We start from the raw sequence: 12251 nt of genomic DNA on the forward strand, positions 1-12251 counted from the left end.
AGCAAGACTTTTACAGTCAGTAACAAGAAAGTCAACAATTAGCTCACACAAACCAAAACATACCTCTGCAGTATTTAACACCCAGGATGTTTGACACCTATGGTATCTGTGTGTGAACTGAATCACCAAAAGATACACTTGAGATTCTGGTTAGTTTTATACCCAGTGTACACAGGGGTTCATGACAGCTTTGATATTCAGTGGTGAATCTTCAGAGGAAGAAATCCTGCCATATTGGACTACAAACAGAAATGGTTTGAAAACCTGCCTATGTGACAGCATTAGAGTGTTAGCCATGGAGATGGGCACTGGGAACTGGGTGTACAACCAACCAGGAGGAAGAATTTACAAATCCAGGATTATTTTAGGCTCTGACTTTAGGGAAGGAAATTCCTTGAGCTGTATGAGAACTACCCTAACACCCATCTCATACTCTCCCAGAATGTTGTATTAATATTAGCAAATTAAAGTGCAACAACTGACAATAAATCAGTTGTGTGTAGGAGTTTAATATTAAACCTTCATCTAAAGAGAGAAATGGATCACAGGGAGGAAAGATGAAAACATGCCAGTATGTCAAAAAGCCAAAAGTTTGGAAGTAAAAGGTTTAATACCAGCTTGGGAAGAGTATCTGTGTAAAATTCCAGTTGCTGTAGCACTACTACACACCACATGGAGAAGGTAATAAAAGAAACGACCAAAAGAGCAGGAAAATGAAATGAGGGGGAGGAAAAAAGAGCAGTTATTAAATTTCAATGACCTTCTAACCAGAAGAGTTCTTTCTCTACAGGTTTTCTGTCAGGAACAGTCTTGGATCAGTGCAAAAGCCAGAAGTCAGGGACAGTGATGAAGCGCTGAAATGAAGATGTACCTTCTGCCAGCCAGAGTCAGCTGCAAGCCCGGCGCCAGGGCTGGAGAATTTCACAACTGGCAACAGCATGCAGAGCCAAGAGATGAAGCAAGGTGACCTGTGAGCACCGAAACAGCACAAGACTGGGGAAAAGAAAGCAGCACACCCTCTGTGACTAAATTTATCTCTGTGCTTGTAATTTAAAGAATGATTAAAGATGTACAGTACAGGACACAGCTTGAGATAACACCATATGACCTCTGAGAGATGAACTCGTACATCCTAACACCAAGCCTGAACTGAGAAATTAAATGAGTTAATATTAAACTATGTCTGATGGTAACATGTACAGAAGAGACTCTCCCCAAAAGAGAAAGATATAAAATAATTTCAAACTTTGTAGAGATAGGAAGGAGGGAAGAAGGAAAGGAGGAAGGGAGGGAGGGAAGGAACAGAATTTCTCTTTCAGACTATTCAGGGAACAAATTTGTGACATGTGCACACACTTTCTCACTACAGAACAAAAAAAAAGAACTGGACATGAAAAAGGATTTGTATAAAGCATGAGTCATTACATTCCACGCAGAGCCCCCAGCCATTAAAACTGTCCTTCTGAGGACTGCTGTTGGTGTGTCAGCTGGGCAGGGAGGCCAAATCCCAGTCCTCAAACAACTGTACTCAACAGCAAGCCATGCCCAGGACACAAGCACTTAATTTCTTTTTGTGTCTTTTCATTCATTATTACTGTACCAGAGACTACTTCTCTTTCAAGTTCCAAAACGACTGATTTTGTTTCATTAGGTGTGAGCACTGGATTTCCAGATGACAAAACTGCCTATTTCTGAGGTCAGTCCTTCCCAAATTGAGCGTGCAAAGTCCCGTTTGTAAGCAAGCAGCACTTCCAGCAGAGAGCCACTGTTCACCAAGCTCTTTAAAAGAATATTCTCAATTATTTCCATTGCAAAAATGTAAATTTTAAACAAAAGGTTTAACAGGACTAGGGAAAAAACAAACAAAACAAAAACACAAAAAAAAAACCAAAACCAAAACCAAAACCAAACAAACAAACAAAAAACCACACACACAAAACCCAGGCTGTACTGCATGTTCTTGCTTAGAGGGAATATCCACTCCAGTACGTATTTCTTAAATGCTTTTTATTTAAACCCTCAGATAGTTTTGTACAACTCTCTTTAGGGTGCTACTATCACAGCAATCCCATCAACAAGGAAACTAGCTTTCAGAGAGAAGCCACTAATTGTCCACAAAACAAATCACTGCCAGTCCTGTAAAATGACTTGCCAATACCCAGCTGCCACCAAGGTCACGGGAGGTAGCAGTTTCTGTAAAAATACTTTTGTCCTACCCTCTCTTGATGTGCAACTATTGTCAAAAAAGTTACTCGATTAAAACATTCCTCCTCGAGGCCTTCATGTTTACTCACTTCATCAGTAAAAGGGAAAATGAGGTGTTACTTGCTATTTTCACCTTGACCACCCTAGCAGTGTTAGTAAACTGTGCTCCATCTTCACTGCAGAACTGCTGTGAACAATAAAGTCCGACTTTGAAACTGTATCCTGAAGTTTCAAACCAACCTGCCAGCAAGCCAGAAGTATTTGCTTCAAATATAAAACACAAAGCCATGTTGGGTTTTATAAATACATAAGCAACCACTGAAGCTAGACTAAATTAATGAACACATGTATTCCAATAGATGGGACGGCACTCGTATGGTTTCACTTAGTAATTTAGTATAATCTGTGCCTTATAAAAGGGTTTTTTACACATATGAAATACTCATATACCAGCAAGACATAAAATCAGGATGTAATCAAATCTCCACTGTTTTATGTACAAATCCCTCAGGACTTCAAGCTGCAAAACAGAACGTGAATAATTGCATCTATTTTCTAATAAAGACCATGTGCCTCAGGAGTGGAGTATGCAAGTTTTCAAGAGGTTTGCATAATAATTTCAGAGGTATTTCTACTTCAAATAAGCAATCCAGTTAAGCAGAGATAAACACGCACACACATCAGTGACCTTGTTTAAACAATACACCAATTATTGTGATAAATCCAGCTGCCAAATCTAAGTATAGACTTTCAGGAAAAAACAATGGAGTTTGAGTAGGAGACAGACTTCTCATATTTACTGTTTACCTAATTATCCAAATGAATGTGCAATTTGGCCTCTCTCCCCTTTTCAGGCTGCATGACCACTTTCCCACTCGGAGCCAAGAGAGCTCTGGCTGTTACTGGAAACGCAGCGTGATCCGGCACATTTGATGCTACGAGTGCACTTGGTGCAATTTCAAAGCTTGCATCACACTTTGGGTATGTGCGTACTCCGCTTCCCCTAGACAGCCCCATGCCTGACACAAGGCAGATAGGCACCGCAGCTCTGAGTCACAGCTACAGAAACAGGGATTCCAACTTTGGGTGTCCAAGCAGGAAATGAGGGGAGGAGGGGGAATCAGTTAAAAAGGCAGAGGAGAAAGTTCTTTTATTCAGGGTTATATTTTTAGACTATTACGAGTTTTGTTTTGTCATTGTGCTACAGAAACTAGTCCTTATGTGAATTAATGCAGCATTATCCTTTCTAATTTTTGCTAAATCCATGCTGCAGTATTAACCTAATCTTCTCACACAGGACATGGCAGGGAATTTGCTCCCCCTGCCCTGCTGTGGCTGATGTTTTTCCACCACAGATATTCCTGACTGCAGCATGCATCCAGCCATGCATTCCCTCCTTCCCCAAACCTCATGGGAATGAGGAGAATTCACCTCTTTTGTGTAGGGAAACAAATTCTACAGACTGAGAACACTGAACCTGAAATCTTGATTTGTTTTGAAGCATACCAAGGTAATGTGATTTATAACCGTAACATGTGCGAAAGAACACTGCTGAAATGCTTTTCCTTCTTGCTAAAAATACTCACAATTTAAAGTGCCTTTGCCCTTCTTGATCTATAGGTATTTATAAAAGTAAAGCCCAATTTTGTTCCGCTGGCTGAGGCTAGAGGAGAGAAATCTGTGCCTGCTATTCCCTGCTCTATTTTAGTTCATAACAGTTATGTAGCACATTTATTCTTATTGTTTCAAAACAAGTTAAAACTAACTTTTTTTTTTTTTTAACAAGTTTCTCTCCCCAGCTGTCATTGTTAGGGTTACTGTCAAACTATTTTTTTATTTCCTTTCTCCATGCTTGCACAGCACAGGCCAAACCCATTTGTGACTTCCCTCCCTAGATGCAAGTTGCCATGCATAGATCAATTATACAGAAATACAATGACTTACAGTAAAGAAATCATTGGGGAAAAAACAAACATATGGAGCTCAACTTATTTATAAATATCTTCAAAAAGAAGCCTGGAAACATTCCACCCTGGGCTGGTGATGCATGAGGCAGAAGTGGTGGGGAGTGGCAAGGGAAGAGGCAGACAGAACAAGGATTTTTTTTGTGTCTTAAGTTTTGTTTTCTTCTTTCCAAAAAAACAAGAAAGGCCAGGAAATCCTCCCAATTCGGCATTCCCAACACCACCACGTTAGATGAATACAAGGCCTTTGCTTCCTGTTCCCTCCTCACTTCACAGCAAGTGAGGATGGAGCAGGACAATGCCAACATCAGGTCTCAGAGGAATGCTACAAACACAGAAAAAGCCCTGTAGGTCAACTCTGCACAGGCTTAGGGTTGTATTATTTGTGTGGATAACATGCAACTTCTTATCCCGTACCAATTCATCCACTTTTGTAACTAGGAAAACTCAGAACAGGTCTTAGGGTCAGTAAAGCTCCTCCTACACTTCTCATCTCTAAAACAAAGATTAACCGGCCAGACCTCCTGCAAAAGACAAGGCTCTCCTCCTACCATTACCAGTCAGAATTCTGGGGTAGAGCCAGTTAAAAGGGAAGGAATGACAGAAGGAAAAGACCCCAAGGCTCAGATCAACCCTCTCACTACTTACAACCCCAAGGTACAAGGGGTGACAGGGACAGTGACCCAGTTAGCTCTGCTCCAGCTCACACCAGATGTCAAAAATAGGAAAGGTGTCAGAGCACACTTAAAAGTCTCCTTTCCAACCCATACCTTAGGCTCCTGCTTTGGAGAGGCTGTGCCCTGCTGTATCCTAATGGCAGAGTAAGGCACAAATACCTTCATGCTAAAAGGCGCGAGCAGCACAGGATTGACACACAACTTTGAGACTCAGGGGGAAGTCGCATAGTTTTGATTTCCAGCAACAGAGGCCAAAAATCACCTCCCTGTATAAATATACATGTAGGGACACAAGGACAACTGAAACCAAAACAAAATCAAGTTTCTCCTCTCTGAAAAGCTGTCAAGTGTATCAGGTCCTTTTTTTATCTTGCTGACTGTCTAAAAAAACTGACAGAACAAAATCACGTATTACTCTGGAATAAACTGGAACAGAGGAGGAAAAAAAACCAGGGATAAATCAGAGCTTATCTTCTTAAAATATAAACCCCTGAAGGAATATAATTAGATGCAATTAAATATAAAAAGACAATCCTCAAGATAATCCTTAACAAATCATCTTAAGAGTTTAGTAAGTTGTAGTTTGGTTTGGGGGATTTTTTAACGCATGTATTAGTACTTTAAATTGACCTGTCAAACCTACTTCTGAACTTCTCACAACTGATGAACATGTGAGCCTGAACAGAAAGTGTGCAAGACAGGTTAGTTTCTAGGACCACTGAGATAACTTTTTCAGTAATGAGGTTTAGAACATTTAATTCTTAAACCAGCACGAAGTCTCAGGTCTCACCTTGCATCGCTCACAACTTCACTGAACTTCTAAAAGGCGTGACATATTCATCCACCAGACATGGCGATATCGCCAAGGGAAGTTGAGTGTCCTGCCATCCATCCTTGTAACTCAGGCTCTCACTGACCAACAAGGAATTTGTGATATCGAAGTGCGTGAAAAGAGCTGATAATGCTATAGACATTTACTGTCCTACAGCAAATACACCATCACTTTTACAATTAAGACAGGTTTAATTGTTGATATTTAAAATAACCCTCATACACTCTTTAGATATAAAAAGTTACTTTTAACAAGCTCTCTTCTGAGTTTCCTTGTCTTTCCTTTCTAGGTCACTAAAGCTTAGATATGGGCTCTATTTCCTGTGCACAGAAGGCATGAGCTCTTTTTTCTCTATTTTCTTACTTGCCTTGTTCCATACAAAGATGTCCCCTAACCAGCTGCAAAGTGGAATGCTCTGTTCCCAGATCAGATATCATGATTCACTGTCTACTCACAAGACAGGGTATAAGATCTCCTACACCTTCCCCCCCATATTCCAGCCATTTGGCAAACTTCCAGTGAGCCTAAATTAAGCAGGCCTTTTTGTCAAGTGAACAAAAATTCACTTTTCCTGCCAATCCACTAAACCATGTTCAAATCTTGGAACATATACCCAATCTAGCATGTCTTAGTGGTTTGGGTGGAAATTCAGGTACGCAGAGACTGAGTCTATAAAGCTGCAATGGTTAGATTGACAGAAGGAGTTTTGTTAAGACCATCAAGTCCAGAGAGAAGCAACTTGATATTTACTTGGCATCCTGGATTGCAGAAGTACAAGCAAATCCAGAACTCACTGCTCCCACCAGGTTGCTGTTGTACCCTGTAGAAGCTCTGGCTACCAGGTGATTTCGTGGGAGTGTTTTGTTGTTCTGAGCTCTTTAAAACCTTTGACTTTGGTGACTGGGGGTTTACAACTCCACAGTTTAAGGGGGTACATTTGAGGAACCTGTAGCAAAGGTGGGAGAACACAAACAATTGCCTCTTAAACTGACTTTGTTACTGAAATCAGTTTACAGTGGAATTTCAAGTCTACGAAAGTTTTCCAGAAATAGTGCAAGATTTATGCAGAGATGATTGCACATCAGTTCCTTATTCAGAATCTTTTGCCACATTCACTGGGGAAAAAAAAAAAAAAATTTTTTTAAAAAGTTTTATTCCTGTCCTTCATTTTTCTACCCTACTAGGTTTTTTTGGGTACTTTTTCCACTCGCTCTCCTCTCTGCTCTTCCCATGTAACGACTATCAAACACAATGAACAGATGGATTAAATCACACAAGCTTTCGTGTTGTATTCACTGTATTTTTGACAACTGAATAGTTCATATCCAACCCATTCCAATCTGTAGCAATTTTAAGAGATTGCAAATCACTGAAGTTAACAGGAGAGTTCACTCACCTGCACCTCTGCTCTCTATCCATTTCTGAAAGTCCTTATAATCACAACTCTAGACTATCAAATGAATTGCAGTTCGATATATTTAACAATACAAAAGAAAAAAAAAACCAAACAAACTATTTCAACACAAATTTAAATTATCTCTTTTTAACACTTTCTAAAGTTGGCAATGAGAGGAATATTAAAATGCTTTGGCTCCTTCACCATTAAGATCTCTAAATTTTGCACTAGATAAGGGAATTTCTCAATGAACCAGGTGGCAGCAATTTCTGGGTAATCCCACCAAAGCTGGGGGTGGTGGTGGTGGAAATCACTGCTCTCACATTCTTTTTCTATTATCAAATGCAATATAATTAAATGCAAGTATTCCTAGTAAAATAACTGAAGCCAATTGCCACAAACTATGCTACTGGGAAAATTAAGCAGAATGAAAAAACAGTGCAGCAATACAAAAGAAATTAGTGACACACAACATAATTTCTCACTAAAGAAAAAAGAGGAATAAATGTATATTTAAAGCTCAGAAGTTTAGAGCCAGGAATAAGAGGGGAAACATGACATGGAGAGGAAGGGGAAGGGAAGAGAGGGAAGAAAGATGTATTTATTATCTCAAGATCTTAACTTCACAGATTCCAGAAAGAGTAAAGAAGCAGCAAAGAAATTCCACTGAAGCTTCTTCTCACATCCAGGGGTGCCATTACCTGGCTATACAAATTTGATGATGCAGAGCTCTTGAAATGCAATAGCTAGAAAGCTGTAATTTAGCAAGTGTAGTTATTTTTGAACACTTACTCAGGAAAAAGCTTAATTTAGCTCAGAGAAGAACTAGCCTCTGCCTGTGACTGTTCCAGAAAGTAACTGGCAACATCAAAAGATTAATACAGAGACTTTTAAAGCTTTAAAATCTACATACTTAAGCAGGAAATTAATATTTGTACTTTTTCTGACTAGCTTAACTACAACTTTCAGCCTCAATGCAACTTTCAGTATTAACTGAACTCAAAGTTTAAATTCACTCTTCCTTCTACCTAAAGTATCAACTAATATCTCCTCTCAGGCCCTACTAAGAATGGAAATCTCAGTTTCAAAACTAATTCTCTCTCTTACTATTATCTGATAACAACCCTTGGCACTGCAAATTTAAACATGGTAATAGCAGAATATACTAACAAGTGAACCCAAATGCTTTGAATGTTCACACCATCAGCAGTAATTGGTGTTTATTTACACAGAGGTAGTAGTGGAGAGCTGGTTAGTGGAAGGCGAAAGAGCTTCACGTCACAGCTGATATCACAACCACTTTCTGCAAAATTCAGTGGATAAACACAGGGATATTAAAAAACTGATTATGTTCGGCAATTAAGATAATTTAACAAAACATTTTAAAAACCTTCCCCATTCAGAATCACAGTGCCTTTCCTCTGGTATGGCTTAATTAAGTTTGGAATTAAATCTTTAGAAAAATTCTACTGATGACTAAACAAGCCTGTCCCAAAACAGTCAAGATACCTACAGTGTGTGATGGAGAGATGCATAGATCTCCAAAACCAGAAATACTCTTAACAGAGTGCTGTCTATTGAACTCTCCAGGGAAAAACACAGAACACTAAAGAACAATTTTAGTCCAGTTTTTTGAAGCTGGGAAGACTACAACATGGAACTCACAATTACCTTGTGGAGAATCTAAGCCCAAATGTATTGCAGAGCTACAAAGGAGGAAAGCCTGGTCTGCAGAATGGTCAGAGAGTACAACTTGGACTCTGGGAATAAAGAAATACCCTATTTCGTCATGTCAGAAAGGGACTGCAAATTTACTTCCACAAAGAAAAGCGACTACAGAGCAATACAAGTAGCCTTGCTGCAGTCTCTTGGTAGTCCCTATCTGTAGTGGAGATACAGAGATATTAAGAACAGAAAAAAGTTTACTTTTAAATATAAGGTATCTTCAAAGACAATATTAAGTGATTTATTACTAATGACAAATTTGGTCTTTAGAGGCTAAAATGTTTTCATTATTTTACAAACTGAAGATACATTAAGTTCCCAGTAAACAGAAAAAGGAACCTATAGACACTATTTGAGATTTTGTACTTTACACTGCTTACTTTTCTCCCCCTACTGCAATTATCTGTCTGCAGAGGAAATAACACACAGCACTGTGTATTTAGCTAGAAGGTTTATAAGAACAATGAATATAAGAAGGTAACGCCACATTATTTCTAAACAGATTTTTTTTTTCTTTAAGAACATTAGAAGACTTTCTGAAGACAGGATTCTGATGGCTCCATAACGCAAGAACTAACACCAAACCAGACTCAGAATATTTCTGACACCTGTACTGCAAGATTTTCATTAACCAAGATGCTTTTATTAGTAAATATGTTCTACAGAACACTCACTTGAAGTGACAACATAAATGTCACTGCACTCAAGTGATTAAATTAATACTGAAGGTCCCTTAGCCATGGTGTTCTCATACAACAGCTTAGTGGCTACTACCTTTAAAATCTATACTATTTTATGTATGGGCATTTACTGTAAAGGTCCCCAATGTATCATCCTCAGTCGTACCTGATAAAAGATACTCCTCATGCTTAACAAAAAAAACCCAAACCAACCCACACCTCCGAGGTATGCAAGATTTCTGTTAGACTACCATTATTTTCCTGCCAAAAAAAAGCAATGTCAAGAGGGTACAACCATCATGGCTGTTACTTTTCTGCTATTTAAGAGCTTTGATGTGACAACTTCAACTTTCATTTAACATCAACTTCTTGCATCCATCATAATCTTTCACAATCTTCATTCAGATGATATGGCAGCAGGATTGTGGCAATGCAGCTGAAATAACGGGTGTCATTTCAAACATTAACTAAAAGGAAGTGAAGCATATAGTTAAAACCCAAGATATTGGTTGGCTAAGTCCTTCTTTGTAAGTTTTTGCTATTTTGCTGTTCCTTAATGTGTTGAGTTTTCCATATGGTATTTTTGTATTTTATAAGGCAAACAATGATGTTAAAGAACAGCCAATTTCAGTTGACTTAAATGTCTCCTCAGTTATGCTCAAGCTAATTTCAGTTTATCTCAAGTCCAAAACACAATCTGCATTTTCTCCTGCAGTTGTAGACCAGCAGACAGGCAAATTAAACAGTATTTTAAAAGTAACAGGGATCTCGGGAGAGGAGAGATAAATACAATAGCATTTGTTAAGCTGGCAAAATGCTGTTTGTCTACTTAGACCTTGCCTTTTTATAACCTTTTTGTTTTAAATAAAGATTAAAACCTTAGGATGTTCAGTTTCACCATCACTTAATGAAGCATTCACCAGTTGTCTACTATAACCAACCTTAAACATATTTATACAGAGGGGTAATTAAGAAAACAACTGCCTCAAAGTAAGTGGAATATAACTCCTGCTGAAATAGCCTCTGATCATGTCTACTCTTACACAGAAGTCACCGCACAAGTGCCTTCTAAAGACCGATGTTCTTTCAGTTAGTTCATTAATCCCAAAATCTCTGAAAGCTGCTGCGAGTTGTCGGTAGCTAAGCAAATGCGTAAATTTGGAACACAAAAACCAAGATCACTTTCAGACAGATAACCTCTATGCCAATCTTTCACTATAACTGGATTTTTTTTTTTGATGGCATGAGAAGAGTGGTATCAGACACAGACCATACAAAAAGCTCATCAGCCTCTTTTGTTGCAGACTTCTGCCAGAATTACATGTGATAACATGGAATAAGATCTACATTCTTGCTGCTCCCTGTAGTTTAAACACCGGAAAAAAAATACTTTAAGTGTCCTTTATGCTTCTTTATAGTGTTTCCTTCCTGTGCCATTTCATTTTCCATCTGACCACCCACTGCAGCGTTCCTTTTATCCACACACCAGTATGAAGATCTGGGCAGTAGGCTGAGATTACAGAACTGAGGTCTCAGCACCCAACCTCCTCAAATGAAGAAACCAAACTGACTTCAAGCACACACTTTCTGTGGTGCAGAATGAGTGCTTATACATCCTACCGAAAAAGTTCTTCAATGGGTATTCCACCTTTGGGGTCACCCTCCCACCAGCTGTATTTCATACCATTCTCCTAGCATCCTGAACTTCCTAACATCTTGCAGATATATTTAAAAAAACCCCAACCTCATTTAACACACATCCTCACAATGTAAATAATGAGATTTAAGTCTAAAAAAACCTCTCCAGAGATTCTGAAATCAGAATTCTGAAAGTTATCAATGCTTATTACACATTTGCCTATTGGCTCTATTTCCCTCATCAAAGAACTGTGCTTTCAAACACTGATGGGCTAAAACTTCTCTGAAGAAATCTCTGTAAGGTAAGTGTATGCTCTGGTCATTTAATCTGCTAGACTTCTTTGCAAAAAGCCCCTCTATGTTAATTCTCAGACTGCTTTTTTTTCAAGTGAATTTTCAACTAGAATCATTCCAATCTCCTCATTTCTGAAGCAAGGAAATAAATATATTTATTTATTTTTACTCCATTTCTTTTTAGGTAAATTAACTGGTCTTTACAATGTCTCAAGTTATTTACAGAGCAATCAGGGAGTTCTCCTCTTTAGTTTCCTATATTTGTCATGCCACGTCCATCACAGCGTAATCAAGGAGATGATTACTCCATATCAAGTGATATCTCTGTTTTTCCTAGAGGCAGAAATTCATGGTTTCTGAGAAGTCTTGAGTGAGCAAAGAGAGACTAGTATGTTTGGGCTAGAAGGGAATAGCCAACAAGATCTCTTTCCCAGCAAAGGCCAAAGCAATACTTCGCACATCCAAATGCAAGCAAGAGACACTGCCTACATGTGCGTCTGAACTGTCCCCTCCACAACTACAGGCTCAGTTGTAGCCTTGGGAGAGATTAGCAGTAGCCATCAACTCCCAGAAAAATCCTATTTTCCGAGAACAAGCTTCCATTTAAGTTTATACATTGACAAAATTGGCACTTGCACAAACCTTACCACACATGACTCAAGTTGTGCCCTCCTGTCCTTAACCAACCCTGGAGCAGAAAGAATTTGCTCTGCTTAGGGAGGCTTGTTTCAGTTTCCGATGGCTCACCAAATCAGTCCTAATTAGTGCAAGCTACTGAAGAACCTTCTGCCCTATTAAAGATTGATTCACTCAGATACGCCACTGCAAAAATTGTTTCCT

General features: G+C 38.9%; 1 protein-coding gene across 5 annotated transcripts in view; it reads right to left on the reverse strand.

The window, feature by feature from the left end:
• The window catches only part of RASAL2 (RAS protein activator like 2), a 186741-nt gene that overhangs the window by 134989 nt on the left and 39501 nt on the right, over window positions 1-12251 (reverse strand). The gene's annotated exons all lie outside the window — the stretch shown is intronic.

The sequence above is a fragment of the Athene noctua genome, chromosome 5 (assembly GCF_965140245.1).
Source record: "Athene noctua chromosome 5, bAthNoc1.hap1.1, whole genome shotgun sequence".
NCBI classification, from domain to species: domain Eukaryota; kingdom Metazoa; phylum Chordata; class Aves; order Strigiformes; family Strigidae; genus Athene; species Athene noctua.